At 36.6% G+C, this 16,065-nt stretch overlaps 1 long non-coding RNA gene across 1 annotated transcript in view; it reads left to right on the top strand.

Annotated features, from left to right (window-relative positions):
* LOC115892397 overlaps positions 1-15,855 on the top strand; it is a 38,964-nt gene extending 23,109 nt beyond the window's left edge. Inside the window, exons 2-3 of the long non-coding RNA XR_004052288.1 lie at positions 6,549-6,701; positions 14,872-15,855. This is a non-coding gene — a long non-coding RNA (uncharacterized LOC115892397). The remainder of the gene's footprint in view (positions 1-6,548; positions 6,702-14,871) is intronic.
* The last annotated feature ends 210 nt before the right edge of the window (positions 15,856-16,065 follow it).

The raw sequence follows: 16,065 nt of genomic DNA, 5'->3' as shown, positions 1-16,065 counted from the left end.
AAGAAGGCTTAGAATAATACTCAACACCAAGTAGGAATCAACCAAGTGAAGAGGTGTTAGAAATGCTTTTTGCCTTGTGAGGAACTCTGTATAAGAGGCTCTCCTGAGACTTGTAGCCTGTAAATCGTGATGCTTTATGGTCCCACTTCAAGGTTATTTTGTCTCTTCTAAAGAGTGAGTGCCCAGCAAAATTTATGCTTTTTCTCTACGTTAAATAATGCTGAGGTTCTAATTAATACACAATTCTGATCAGATACGAATAAATAAAAACAGTGATCAATCATAAACGTTAATGTTCTCATACATCACTGTCAACTACTAATAAATAATTTTATATGTATATTGTCTCCTAGGCCAAGCATATTACAATACTTCTTGATGGCATCTGTTAACAGCTTACTTTCGCTGTTATCTTGTCTGACAGCAGATCCATTTACATATTTGCTTGTCTTACCATTTTATTTCTAGGTTCCTTCCACATTTCTTATTCTTCAGCGATCATTCTGCCCTTGTGAAATATCAACACCATTTCTGTTAGATTAATTACCCATTTTATCCTCACTTTTCCAGACAAATCACCATGGCTTTGAAGTGTATAATGTATTATTTTAATTCCTCTGCTAGCTTGCTCTCAGATAACTTTTGTTTTCTTTTCCTTGTCTTGTCATTGGAAGTTACATTTCTGAGTGCATGCCTTCAAGTTAATTTCTGAATATTCTTCTATAATATAGTAAGAGAAAAACAATCTTATTTGGCTGGCCAATGGTGATGAATGGAGTGTAGACCAGCCTATAGGGTCCAAAGTCTTCAAGAGAGAAAGAGCAAGAATGAAAGGTGGTGGTATAACTAAATATTTTTGTAATCATGGACAAGAGTATTTGGGATCATGATAATTTATTTCAGGTTATTTGCAGGTGAACTTCAGACTTCTGTGAGTGACAGCACATGGGGTCCTAGATGCTCTGATGGAGAACCTGGGTATTACAAAATGTATGAGTCGGTGGGCTTATATTAAATGGAGTACTTAAAGAAGAACTACTCACGTTGCCCAGATTGTGCTTGAATGGACACAGTCTCAAGAATACAGTGTGCTCGAGTGTTAATATATGCCCATTGGACTGTATTTTCCATGAAAGGCCATATTGTGTCTATCAATAAATGCTGTAGAATAAGTGATGAAACATGACATGAACTGCAATACTGTGCTTTTTCACAAAAGGCAAAATTATCTGCCACTTTAAAGAGAGTGAGATTGTACTATCATACTAAAGAAAATAAAGATCGTACCCCTATACGTTATTTGTGGTATTTGTGATTGAGTGGGTAGTTTGGGGCAATTTTGAAGAGATAAATACATTGGATAGCATTTGACTCCTATATACATGGAATATTTTACAGAACATTATAATCTAAGGAGATTTGTCAACTTTAAAATCGAGAGGTCATAAGGAATCATAAAGAGCTAAATTTACGTTGCCTTTATTACCATGAAACCATCTATTCCTAATAGAAAACAGTAAGTAAGAATACTCTATAATTAGTGATCTAAAAGTGAAAATGATGGACTAGCTTTTTCACTGAAAGCAATTTCTATTCTGTTACTCAATTACTCAGTTGCTTAATTTTAAGATTTTATTATGTCTTTAAATCATGATCAATATAGGAAATATGATGATTTTCTACTTCCTAACCACTGCTTATCCAAGCATCCATAATCTTTTATAATACTATTTTGTACTACTATATTTATTTTAAAATGAAAAGTATTGGATTTTTTATAATAGTGACAGAATCTTATTGTGGTAGTTGAATAAAGCAACATTGACTTAAGTCATATAATTAGAATATGAATATACATTGATATTGAGACATACATATTTTTGAAAAATTTAATGACAGCAATACTAAAGAATAAGAAAAACTTTTACAATTATAAGTTCAATGTTCTAGAAATTCATGTTGAAAATTGCTTAAAATTTTTATTATGAGGTTTTTAGGAACATTTTCTATGTTGATAATATAAAATACAGCAAAGAGAACTCAGAGATTCAGAATTTCCTAGGATCACATCCCTGACTTAATGCAATTCAATTCAAAAGACATATGCAGACATATAGCTCTAAAAAAATGCTGTGATCTGATGGTTGTCTGTAAGGAATGTACACTTTAACAAAAAAGTGGGATAACTTCAATACAATGCTGTGTTTGGTGCTTTGATAATGGCATGCACAGCATGCACATAAGAGGAAACTTAACATTAGCTGAATGGAAAGTGATGTTTGGTCTAGGACTAGCTTCCTGCTTATAAAAGAGCACAGTTTAGGGCTCTTGACTATATACTCTCTAAAATTCAGAATAATGGTGAGGAATAACTGGTGTACCCTGGGAAATAAGAATGCTTACCCTGGAAGTTTGGGTGGTTTGGAAGGCATTGGCAGATGCCTTCATGCCACAGAAATAACTCCAGAATAGGGCACCATGACTATAACTGAGAGACTGCAGTGCTAACCAACCCCATGGTGACATGGTGATTGAGCATCTCTATAATGTTCTTGTTCAGGTAGGACCCTCAGATAGGTTCTCTTGTGGAGACAGTGAACCCCTCCTCTTCACCTTCCTTCCCATTACTCCAGTCTCCCAAAGACAAGGAAAAGTGAATCTGGTACAATGGAGCAGTGAGAGTAGAAAACCTAAGAAAAAATAGAGATATATATTAATCAACTAAGAATTATGTTATGACACATGTATAACCAGTTTACCTGTGCCAAATGCGGAGGAACTCCCTAGATGCCAGGGAGATGAGTTTTGGAGAAATGGTGAGGAGAGGAGCTCCTCTTACAGCAGCAGCAGAACAAGGCATGCTGGTATTGGGCTTTCTAATCCAGCAAGGCTTACCTCACTGGCCTGGGAGTAGCAAACAAAGTGTCTGTCTTGATGTTTACCTAGAATTATAGGCATAAGTACTGGAATTGTGTGTTGAAAGGGTGTACTACGGCCTGGTTCCAATCAGATCTCAGGTAAAGTTGGAGAGAGTAACCTGGGCTTCTTAGGACCAAAATGAAGATTTAAAAAAAAATTCTTTTTAAGGGGCCTTGTCTCAGGCATAGGTTTTCCTAAAACTGGGAGGTTTGGTTCTCTATAAACTCCAACTTCCTGGAAATAATACTTTGTATATCCTAGAATAATCGTATAAGGCATCCTGAAAAATGTGATTCTGAAGGCAGTGGCCGACTGTTGCTGGTGGTGGAAGTAGGTGTTGTGGAATATTCTAGATGTATAATATTTAATCAAGTTATTGGAGATGTTAAAAAATTACACAAGGGCACATGTTTAATTTGGTTTGGTGCTAATGGGCAAGTGGAAGTTCACTTTGATATTTATCTTACAATATTTTTGACTTTCGTACTGTCAACTTAAATGAAAATTATTATAATTAGAAATAAGCACATGATAATATAAAACTTGCAAAAAGTACAGAAGAACTCTAGGGAAAGGAGATTGCTGATGAAGCTAGAATTAAAGAAAATTTCTTATAGAAGGTTAGTTCTTTCTGGAGGGATGTAATAGATACAGATTGACATCTATGTTTTAATTTGTATTGACCAACTCATTTAACCTTGTCAAAGGCTTTTCACCTTGAGCATCTCACTTTATCCCAACAAAATTTCTATAGCAGTTTCCATAATAATTGGATTAATAAAGAAACTAAGCCATGAAGAACTTAAATATCATCTAAGGATACATTTGATTAGCTGGATATCTGGGACTTCAGGCCAAATCCCCTGTGTTCTGGTCCATAGGATGTCTTCTCTTTCCTATTTTGTCCCTGATAATATAAGTAACAAGGAATAGACTAGAAAAATATGGATAATTCTAATAATTTTATTATTAATTTAAAAGCACAAACTAGTTAAGCTATTAGAGTAATTATACAAAACCCAATTATGACCAAATCCCAAGAAATTAGGGAAAAATGAATTCTTATCAAAGATCAGGTCAACTTGGTCAGATAAAGTATACTAAGCAAGTATTTTCCCTTTTTTTTTTTTTTTTTTTTTTGAGACGGAATCTCACTCTGTCGCCTGGGCTGGAGTGCAGTGGCTGGATCTCAGCTCACTGCAAGCTCGGCCTCCCAGGTTTATGCCATTCTCCTGCCTCAGCCTCCCGAGTAGCTGGGACTACAGGCGCCAGCCGCCTTGCCCGGCTAGTTTTTTTGTATTTTTTAGTAGAGACGGGGTTTCACCGTGTTAGCCAGGATGGTCTCGATCTCCTGACCTCGTGATCCACCCGTCTCGGCCTCCCAAAGTGCTGGGATTACAGGCTTGAGCCACTGCGCCTGGCCTTTTTTTTTTTTTTTTTTTTTTTTTTTTTTTTTTTTTTTAAAGACAGAGTCTCACTCTGTCGCCCAGGCTGGAGTGGTACAGTGGTATGATCTTGGCTCACTGCAATCTTGGCTTCCTGGGTTCAAGCGATTCTCCTGCCTCAGCCTCCTGAGTAACTGGGACCACAGGTGCAAGCCACCATACCTGGCTAATTTTTGTGTTTTTAGTAAAGATGGGCATTTCACCATGTTGGCCAGTCTGTTCTTGAACCCCTGACCTCAAGTGATCCACCTGTCTCAGCCTCCCAAAGTGCTGTGATTACAGAAGTGAGCCACAACACTTGGCCTGCAAGTGGCTTTTCTTAAGGCAATGCAATATTAGCTTTTTAAAGTTCTCCTCATGAGACTCCATATAGACAATTTGTTTTGTTGACCAGCAACCAGATCTAAGTGATGTGTCGAGGTGTTTTCCCCATCCTTTTGCCATGATGTGTCTGGAAATAGAACTAGATGTAATGCTCTGGTCCCGGGCTGTCATTTCTGAGGCCAGGAAGTGTTAGAGAGGGGTTAGGTTGTTAGCAATTAACTCTAGATGTTTCTCAAAAGCAAGGAGGGAGCTTTGCCCACCACTAATTCTTCCACATGTGGTTATTGCCTATCATAAGGTACTACTCCTAGGCTAATTAAAAATGGCTTGTGTGCCAAGCAAAATTACTGTCACATTTCACACTTTATTCTCCTTCTGGTTTGTTTTCTTTAGGATTTAAAAATTAGAAATCCCTTCTTGAATTATAGTCTTTTCTTCTTTCTCCCCATATCCTCCCACACTTTTGCTTCTTTTGAGTTTGTACTTCATCTTTGGCTCCAGATATTTCAATTAGTAGATAACAAGTGTCGTAGTTTTATAAAATAGAGATAAAACATACAGTTTCAGCCATCAAGGAGCTCACCGCCTAGCATGACGGGCAAGAAAGGAATCAGAAAATGACGATATTGTGTGGCAAAAGTTATGTTAGAAATTATTGCTGGTACCATGTCTCTTTTTAGTAGTGTGATCCTGGTTAACCATATAAAAGACAAGCAGAGATTTGAGACTAAGTAGAAAAAGCCCCAGTGTATTACTTTTCTATTGCTACATAATAAATTACCCCAGAATTCAGTGATCTAAAAAACCATTTATTAGTTGGCATTTTCTATGGGCCAGGAATTTGGACCTGGATTAGCTGGGTCCTCTGACTAACAATGCTTTCATCAACCTTGAGGCTGTAGTCATCACAAGGTTTGTCTGGGTTGCATCTGCTCCCAGGCACACTCAGGTAGTTGTTGGCAAGATTCAGTTCCTTGCAAGTTCTTGGACTGAAGCCCTTAGTTCTTTGCCGCTATTGTTTGGAGACCACCTACAGCTTTTATCAGGTGTGCCTCTCCATAGGACAGCCCACAACGGGGCAGTTGGCTTCACCCAGGTAAGCAAGTAAAAGTATGCAAGAGAGAGTGCAAGCAAGCAAGGAGTCATAGTTTTATAACCTAATCTCAGAAGTGTCATCCATCACTTTTGCCGTATTATATTTGTCAGAAGCAAGTCACTAGGTTCAGCCTATACTTAAAAAAAAAAAAAAAAAAAAAAAAAAAAAAAAAAAAAAAAAAAAAGACATCACCCAAGGGAATAAACAACAGGAGGTGAGGATCACTGGGGGTTGTTTTGGAAGTTGCCTATCACACCCAGAATAAAACATCTTTCAAAATATCCTTAAACTTTTTCTAAAAGAAGATAAGAGTATATTTTTCAGGCCTAAAAGTAGCTTATAGTTAATTATTGAATTGACAAATTATCTCATTTCTGGTTAGGTGCAGAATGTACCAGATTGGATGCAGTCAAAAGGGTTAAACAAAACTGAAGTACGAAGAGGTGAAAAGCACCTGCCATTTATTAAGTCTGTATACAAGAAACTGTGTTGGCTGCCTCTATATACTTTGTTTCAGTTAACCTTCAAAAAATGTTGCATGAAATAGGGAGGCAGCCTATCTTAGCGGCAGGGCTGTTTCACAGAGCTGTGCAGGTTGTACCCTGAAGAACAACAAAGCCATCTCTGACAGTGTGAGCAATACATCTTGGATTGTCCTCTTAGTGGTCTATGAGTCCTTGGATCTGGAATCAGTACTTTGTTACTAGTGCTGTGACCTTCAAAAGTTGCTTAACATCTCTAAGCCTTAGTTTCCTTATTTCTAGGTAAGGAGGTCATAATATTAACGAACTCTCAGGACTGCTATGAGGATAAAATGAGATCATCATCATTATCACTTACTCAATGCTTACTACAATCTTGGCACTCCTCTAAGTGTTAACAAATACATCAACTCTAACAATAACTCCACAAGGAAGGTATTTTTATGATCTCATTTTTACCAGTGAGGAAAATAAGACATGGAAAGTTAAATAATCTGTATATGGACACAGAGATAGGAAGTGGTCTGACTCCAAAGTCTGAGTTTTAATCTCACTATACTATTTCTCAACATTGTGGAGTCAATGCTGTAGTATAGTATCTGACAATTAGTACACATTAAATATTATCTTTTATTTCTATGCCCATGTTACTAATAGGAAAACAAAGAATTATTAGTGGTTACTAACTTACCTAAAGAGTAATCCTGACCTTAAATGAGCGACCCAATATTTTAAACCACATATGGCTAGATTCAAAGCACATGGCATTCTTAGTTTTGCTTTGTTTTATTCAGAATAATTATGCCAATCATGATGTGATCTATGTCTAAAGGTAAACAACTCCACATGACTTGCCCCTCAGGGCATTGCTACATCATAGCGCAACGCAAACACTGAAGTTTATAAACATCATAGCACAACGCAAACACTGAAGTTTATAAGAACGATTCAAGACCATCAGGAAAAAGATAAATTTTATATAATATACTTTCTGTAAGAAGGACTGAAAGTGTATGATATATTTTAGATTTCCACCAAATTCATTAAAATAAAGTCAGTTCACTCATATAGTGGGTAAGTTTCAGCTACCTGAAAAATTGATTGATGTTGAGCACCTTGCTCCTGAGCAATGTCAGTGAAATGAAGTGTGGCTATATAAATTAAGAGGGATAGTGAATGCAATAGCTTTGGATATTTAGTTAAAAAATGAACCACAACAGTCTTAATTCAGTTTCTGCATCAAACTGTAAACAGAGAATGTTCTTCAATCCATGAAAATAATCATGTTTAAAGAATGTGTTCTACAAAATGTGTTCAATTTTTAAAAAGGCATATATACCCATCCACTAGCTATACCTTTTCCGTATAGTTATATACATCTGATGAAATGATCAATTATGCACTTTTCTTTATGCAGCAGTTATCAAATAATAGAAAATAGAACTGTTAAATGAAGTGTTATTTTGTAAAGAAAACAAGCATTTTACCTGTGAAAACATATGAACCACCAGCAAAGGAATGTGATATTATGAATTCATTATTTTCAGCCTAAATTGGGCTCTCAACAATAGTTGAGATAAAAAAGAAGCCTTTTATATCTCTGTAATCATCATGCTAGCCTCATCTTACAAAATATCTAAATTAACCCCTCTTGATTTTCCACCCATCTTCCTGGCTTCTCTGCTTTAAGTGTTTTTTGGAGTTTGTCTTTCTTTTTACTTTATTTATGTCCTGACGATAATATTTAGTTTCATACTGTTGAAAATGTTCAAGTGCTGCTATGTTGTCATGTACAGTTGGGTGCAGATGCTGCTGCCCTGCCACTGTGCCAATGGAAAGCTTTGGCTGGCACCTCCCATTGGAGTGTTTTTGTCAGCAGACCAGGAATACCTGAGCCCCTCCAGTGCAGCAGGTGCTTAACCTTGAGGGGCCAAAGAACAAAGCAGTGGGCCTAATACTAGTCCCCTAGGGCTAGAGTATGAAGCCCAGAAGTGTTGAGTTGAGGCTTGAGCCCCTGAAAATCTATCAGAAACAAGCCAGTCAACTGAAGTTAGCTTATACCACAGTCAAATCCTCAAGGGCCTCAAATAATATAAAAGCAAAAAACCCCACCCAAAGGACAGCAGCTTCAAAGATTAAAGGAACACGAGGCTACACAGATGAGAAAGAACCAGCACAAAAACTCTGGCAACTCAAAAAGCCAGTGTATCTTCTTACTTCCAGGTGATTGCACTAGTTCCTCAGCTATGGCTCTTAACCAGGCTACGATGGCTGCAATGACAGACATAGAATTCAGGATCTGGATAGAAACGATGATCATCAAGATTAAGGAGAGAGTCAAAACCCAATCTAAGGAATCTAAGGAAACGGATAAGATGATGCAAGAGCTGAAATACAAAATAGCCATTTTAAGAAAGAACCAAACTGATCTGATAGAGCTGAAAAACTCACTACACGAATTTCATAATACAATCACAAATATTAATGGCAGTATAGACCAAAGTGAGGAAAGAATCTGAGAGCTCAAACACTTGTTCTTCAAATCAACTCAGTCAGACAAAAACAAAGAAAAAAGGTAAAAAGAATCAACCAAACCACTGAGAAAGATGGAATTATGTAAAGAGACCAAATGTGTGACTTATTGGTGAGACCAAATGTGTGTCTTATTGGTGTTCCTCAAAGACAGGAACAGAAAGAAAATTTCCCCAACTTTTCTAGAGAGTTTGACAAATTCAGGAAATGTAGAGAATCCCTGTGAGATACTATCCAAGACAACCATCCCCAAGATGCATAGTCATCAGATTGTCCAAGGTCAATGTGAAAGAAAAAATAATAAAGGCAGCTAAAGAGACGGGGCAAGTCACCTGCAAGGAAACCCCATCAGGCTAACAATGGACCTTTCAGCAGAAATTCTACAAGCCAGAGGAGACTGAGGGCCTACATTCAGCATTCTTAAAAGTAGAAATTCTAATCAAGAATTTTGTATTCAGCCAAATTAAGCCTTATAAGCAGAAGAGAAATAACTTTCTTTTTAGACAAGCAAATGCTAAGAGAATTTGTTACCACCAGACCAGCCTTACAAGAGGTCCTTAAGGGAGTGCTAAACATGGAAATGAAAGACTGTTGCTGGCCATCACAAAAGCACACTCAAGTATATAGACTATTGACACTGTAAAGCAACTATACAATCAATTCTGCACAACAACCAGCTAACAACCTGTTGACAGGACCAAATCCACACATATCAATATTAGCCTTGAATGTAAATGAGCTAAATACCCCAATTAAAAGGCACAGAATAGCAAGCTAGATAAAGAAGCAAGACCCAATTGTATGCTGTCTTCAAGAGACCCATCTCACATGCAATGACACCCATAGGCTCAAAGTAAAGAGAGGGAGCTAATTTCAGACAAACAGATTTTAAACCAACAGCAATCAAGAAAGACAAAGAATGTTATTACATAATGATAAAGGGTTTAATTCAACAAGAAGACTTCGTTATTCTAACTATATATGCACCAGGCACTGGAGCACCTAGATTCATTAAAAAAAGTTCTTAGATGCCTATAAGGAGACTTAGTTAATCACACAGTAAGTGTGGGAGACTTCAACACCTCACTGACAGAACTAGATAGATCATCATGACAGAAAACTAACAACGACATTCAGGACCTGAATTCAACACTTCACCACATGGATCTAACAGATATCTACAGAACACTCCACAAAACAACCATAGAATATACATCCTTCTCATTTGCACATGGCACATACTCTAAAACTGGCCACACAGTCACCCATAAAATAATTCTCAACAAATTTTAAAAACCCAGAATCATAACAACCACACTCTTAGACCACAGTGCAATAAAAAGAGAAGTCAATACCAAGAATATCTCTCAAAATCATACAATTACATTGAAATTAACCTACCCTTGGATGACTTTTGGGTAAACAGTTAAATGAAGGCAGAAATCAAGCCATTATTTGAAACTAATGAAAACAAAGATACAACATATAACAATCTCTGGGATAGTCTAGGTGTAGTGGCTCATGCCTGTAATCCCAGCAGTTTGGGAGACCAAGAAGGGCAGATCACTTGAGGCCAGGAGTTTGAAACTAGCTGTGGCAACATGGTGAAACTCAATCTCTACTAAAAATACAAAAATTAACTCTGTGTGGTGGCACATGCCTATAATCTCAGCTACTCAAGAGGCTGGGGCATGAGAATTTCTTGAACCCGGGAGGCAAAGGTTGCAGTGAGCTGAGATCACACCACTGCATTTCAGTCTGGGTGACAGGACGAGACTCTGTCTAAAAAAAAAAAAAGAAAAACATCTCTGGGGCACAGCTAAAACAGTGTTAATAGAAAAGTCAAGTGCAATCTCAAACTAACAACCTAATACCACACCTAGAGAAACTAGAAAAACAAGACAAATCGACCTCAAAGCTAGCTAGAAGAAAAATAACCAACATCAGAGCTAAATTGAAAAAAAGATGATCTAAATAAACACTATCAGAAATGACAAAGGAGACATTACTGTCAAACCCCACAGAAATTAAAAAAAAAAAACAAACCTCAGTCACTGTTACAGATACCTCTTTGCACACAAACTAGAAAGCTTAGAAGAAATTAATAAGTCCCTGGAAACATACAACCTCCAAAGATTGAACCAGAAGGAAATTGACAGTCTGAACAGACCAATAACAAGTTCTGAAATTGAATCAGTAATGAAAAGCATACCGACACAAAAAGCCCTGACCCAGACAGATTCACAGCTGAATTCTACCAGATGTATAAAGAAGAACTGGTGCCAATCCTACTAAAAATATTCCAAAAATTTGAGGAGAAAGGACTCTTTCCTAACTCATTCTATGAGGTCAGCATCATTCTGATACCAAAACCTGGCAAAGACACAACAACATCAACAAAAGAAAACTTGGGGCCAATATATTTGATGAACATAAGTACAAAAATCCTCAACAAAATACTAGCAAATAAAATCCAGCAGCATATCAAAAAAGTAATCCACCATGATCACGTAGGCTTTATTCCTGGGATGCAAAGTTCATTTAATATACACAAATAAATAAATGTGATTCACCACATAAACAGAAACAAAAACCAAAATCACATGATTATCTCAATAGATGAAGAAAAGGCTTTCTATAAAATTTTACATCCCTTCATGATAAAAACTCTCAATAAACTAGGCATTGAATGAATATACCTCAAAATGATAAGAACTATCCATGACAAACCCCCAGCCAACATCATATTGAACGGGCAAAAGCTGGAAGCATTTATCTTAGAACCAGAAAAGACAAGGATGCCCATTCTCACCACTCCTATTCAACATAGTACTGGAAGTCCTAGACAGAACAATCAGGCAAGACAAAAAAAATTATCCAAATAAGAAAAAAGGATGTTAAATTGTCTCTGTATACTTAGTAAACCTAAAGACCCTCCAAAAGACTCCTATTCTTGACAAACAACTTTAGTAAAGTTTCAGGATACAAAAATCAGTAGCATTCCTTTACAGCAATAATATGCAAGCTGAGAGCCAAATCAAGAATGCAATCCCATTCACAAGAGCTACAAAAAATAAAGTACCTAGGAATACAACTAACTAGTGAGGTGAAAGATTTCTACAATAAGAATTATAAAATATTGCTAAAAGAAATCGGAGACCACACAAAAAATGGAAAAAATGTTTCATGCTCATGAATAGGTAGAATAAACATTGTTAAAATGGTCACACTGCCCTAAGCAATTTACAGATTTCATGCTATTTCTAGCAAACTACTAATGACATTTACACAGAATTAGAAATAACTCTTCTAAAATTCATATGGAGCCAAAAAAGATCCGGAATAGCCAATGCAATCCTAAGCAAAAAGAATAAAGCCAGAGGTACCACACTACCTGACTTCAAACTACACTACAAGGCTACAGTAACCAAGACAGCATGGTACTTGTACAAAAACAAACACGGACCAATGCAACAGGTTAGAGAACCCAGAAATAAAGCCACATACCTACAATCGTCTGATTTTCGATGAAGTCAACAAAAACAAGTAATGGAGAAAGGACTCTCTATTCAATAAATGGTGCCATGCTAACTGGCTAGCCACATGCAGATTATAGAAACTGGACCCCTTCCTTCATTATATGCAAAAATCAACTCAAGATAGATTAAAGACTTAAATGTAAATTCAAAAACCATAAAAAACACTGGAAGAAAACCTAGGAAATACCATTCTGGACATAAACATTGGCAAAAAGTTCATGATGAAGATGACAAAAGCAATTGCAATGAAAACAAAAATTGACAAATAGCACCTAATTAAAAGAAAGAACTTCTGCATAGTAAAAGAAACTATCAAGAGTGATCAGATAATCTATAGACTGGTACAAAATATTTGCAAACTATGCATTCAACAAAGTTCTAATGTCCAGAATCTATAAGGAACTTAAAACAAGCAAAAAATAAGCAACCGCATTACAAAATGGGCAAAGGATGTGAACAGATACTTCCCAAAAGAATACATACACATGGCCAGCAAGCATATGGAAAAATGCTCAACATCACTAGTCACTGGAGAAATGCAAATAAAAACCACAATGAGATACCATCTCAGACAAGTCAGATTAAAAAGTAAAAAAATAACAGATACTGGCAAGATTGTGGAGAAAAGGGAATACTTATACACTGCTGGTGGGAGTGTAAGCTAGTTCAGCCACTGTGGAATGCAGTTTGGAAATTTCTCAAAGAACCTAACAATTGACCCAGCAATCCCTTATAGGTTATATACCTAAGGGAATGTAAATCATTCTCCCATGAAGACACAAGAATGCGTATTGTTCATTACAGCACTATTTACAGTAGCAAAGAAATGGATTGAACCTAAATGTCCAACAATAATGAACTGGATAAAGAAAATGTGGTACATAAAATCATAGAATACTACACATCCATAAAGAAGGATGAGATTATGTCCTTTGCAGAAACATGGGTGGAGCCAGAGACCATTATCCTAAGCAAATTAATGCAGGAACAGAAAACAAAATACTACATGTTCTCACTTATAAGTAGGAGCTAAATGTTGAATACACAATCTAACAAAGCAACTAAGAAGGGAACAATAGGCACTGGGGTCTACATGAGGGTGGAGAGTGGGAGGCAAGTAAAAATTGAAAAACTACTTGTCAAGTATTACGCTTAGTAGCTGGGTGATGAACTAATCTGTATATCACATCCCTGCGACACACAATTTACCTGTATAACAAACCCACACATGTACCTCCTGAACCTAAAATAGAAGTTGGAAGAAAAAATAAAACAAAATGAATAAATTTAGCATGTCCTTCACTTCTCTTCCCTAATACAAACCCAGTTAAGGAAAAAAAAGAAAAAAGAGAAAATGTTAAGAAGGTAGTTAAAGAAATTGGATTGAGCATGTGGCCATTGTAGTCAGAACTATTTTAGATACCTGTTCTGTTATTCACCAGCTAGGAAATTTTCACTTTCCTTCTAAGTAAAATAGGCCCAAAGTGGTTGGTTTTTCAGACCCACCTCATAAGATTGTATGAAAGATTAAATTATATAATTCATATAAAACTCTCAGTAAAGTACTAGTCAAGTAGTAAGAGATTAATAGATGTTAACTGTTATTGTTAATAATATTATATTTTGATAATATCATTATTTATCAATGTTATTATTTTGAAGAGCTTGGAGCTTCCAAGTGTGTACCTTCAGTTCAGATCCCTTTTTTGGGGTCCAGGCCTGCCTCTATCTTTCAAAACAATGCATCTGCTCATCTCTATTTCTGTGACTGTTAGCTTTAGTCGTGACGTGGCCTAAACTCTGGAAAAAGCAATGCCATTCACTCTGCCTGTTGGAATCATGAATGGGCTCTTTAATATTCCAGGTTCTTTCAGTTATTAGAGCAGCTCTCTTTCAATATTTAATCTTTACCCTTATATATTTTATGGCTTTGGCCTCAAACTCCATTTAAAGCTCTCTTTTCTCTTCAAAGGATAGTTAGAATTTTCATGTCTTCAGTGGCTTGGAGTAGAGTTCCCCCAGCCCCCTTTATCTTCTAGGTGCTAGATCCTCTCTTAGGTGCAGGTGGAGAGGAAGGAGAGGGAACAGGCAAACTTCTCCTTTCTGAACTGGGAGTAGGAGTGGTTACTTGTTAATTGATGAGAAGTCTCTAGCTCACACTGGTCATTTCTGTCATGGAGCACAGGAGGGCCCTGGTCAAGTTTCCTGCTTGATTATCTGATATAGGAGATCTTGCTCTGGCTTGGTATTGTCCTCCTCCTCCTCCTTCCCTCAGCTCCTTCCTTATTCCACAGCATCTCGCTGCTGGGGTCCCTCCTGGGAGAAGTTCCTGCAAGATAGCTCAAACTCAGCTACCTCTGAGGTGTCTGCTTGCCCCAGCTTTAAGTGTATAAGGGCAGTCCCACTGCTTCCCTCTCTTTTAGCCTTGTCTTTCTTCTCTTTTCTCAGCCCATGGTGACCAAGGGGCAGATTAGTCAGTCTGCTGGTTCCACAAGTATACAACTAGAGAACAAAACACTCTTCTTTTCTTGCAGAAATCCTACTAGTGCATAAGTGAACTTCAGGAAGCTTCCTATTCCCCGTGGAGTTTGGAAGGAGAAGCGTTTCTGTATGCTTCTGTTGAGAAGGGAAGAGGAGTCTTCCTGCTTGGACACTGGGCTTCTGAAAAGGCCATGTGCTCTCCTGTCTCACAGTTTTCTTTCTTTTACTTTTTTTGGGCTTGTCTTTTTTCTTTTTTTATTCTTTTTTTCTTACCTCACAGTCTTGTATGTGTTTAAACTGTCACAAGAATGAGCATTGGATGTGGTAGAAAAAAATCTTGGATTAGTGCCTCTCATCAGTCCCTAAAAATACGTATGTATCTCTCCTCAACTCCTGGTGACTCTCTAAGCTTATGGTATGCTTTGTATATAGTTTTGAGCTTCCCCAATGATTTTTAAAACAGGACAAAATCCCATATGAACATTCTGTTATACTCCATTAAATTGTCAATACCAGAGATACGGGAAGATTGTTTTCTCATTCTAACTTTATATATCCAATATCTAACAAAGCAGCTGCAAAATGGTTGATACTCAGTAAATATTTGTTGAATGAATGAAGGAATGAAAAGCCAAATGTAATATGTAGAAAAGTTGATCATAAATTCCTTGGTACACAATAGACAGACAAAGCATAATCTAGGAAATGTGCACCCTGAGAAATTGCTATCATCATCTTCATACCTTATAACATCTAAAGTTCTTAAACTGGTCCCCTTAATACCATAGCACTTATTGTCTGTATTTTTATACTTTTATGCTTTGGTTTCATTTTCTACCTATTAGTTAAACAATTATGACAACTGTGGGGATAAATTTAAAACATTACTGTGTTTCTATAGAGAGTTCTTCTGGAATGTAGTGAGTATGAAATTATCTCAAATGTACTCTGAATTATTAAAAGGTACAGTTCAATAAATATTTTTATTTTTGTTCATTCTTCCCCAAATCACATTAAAATGATCCTTTTGCACTTAAGTGATTTTGTCAGTTTTGTATTCATTTTAAATACCAGATTATTTTTCTAAGATTTAAAGTTTCTGAAAACTTTATTTTTAAGCAATGTATTCTGAGAAAACTTAAATCTAAATTCAATTGTTCAGACAAATATGAATACAATTTAATAAAAAGTACTGAATGCTGTGTTTTCTAATTCCTTAGAAAATTTGGGAACATTACTAGGTTCCC

This window comes from Rhinopithecus roxellana, chromosome 12 (genome assembly GCF_007565055.1).
Source record: "Rhinopithecus roxellana isolate Shanxi Qingling chromosome 12, ASM756505v1, whole genome shotgun sequence".
Classification (NCBI taxonomy): domain Eukaryota; kingdom Metazoa; phylum Chordata; class Mammalia; order Primates; family Cercopithecidae; genus Rhinopithecus; species Rhinopithecus roxellana.
This window is presented reverse-complemented; position numbering and strand designations above follow the sequence as displayed.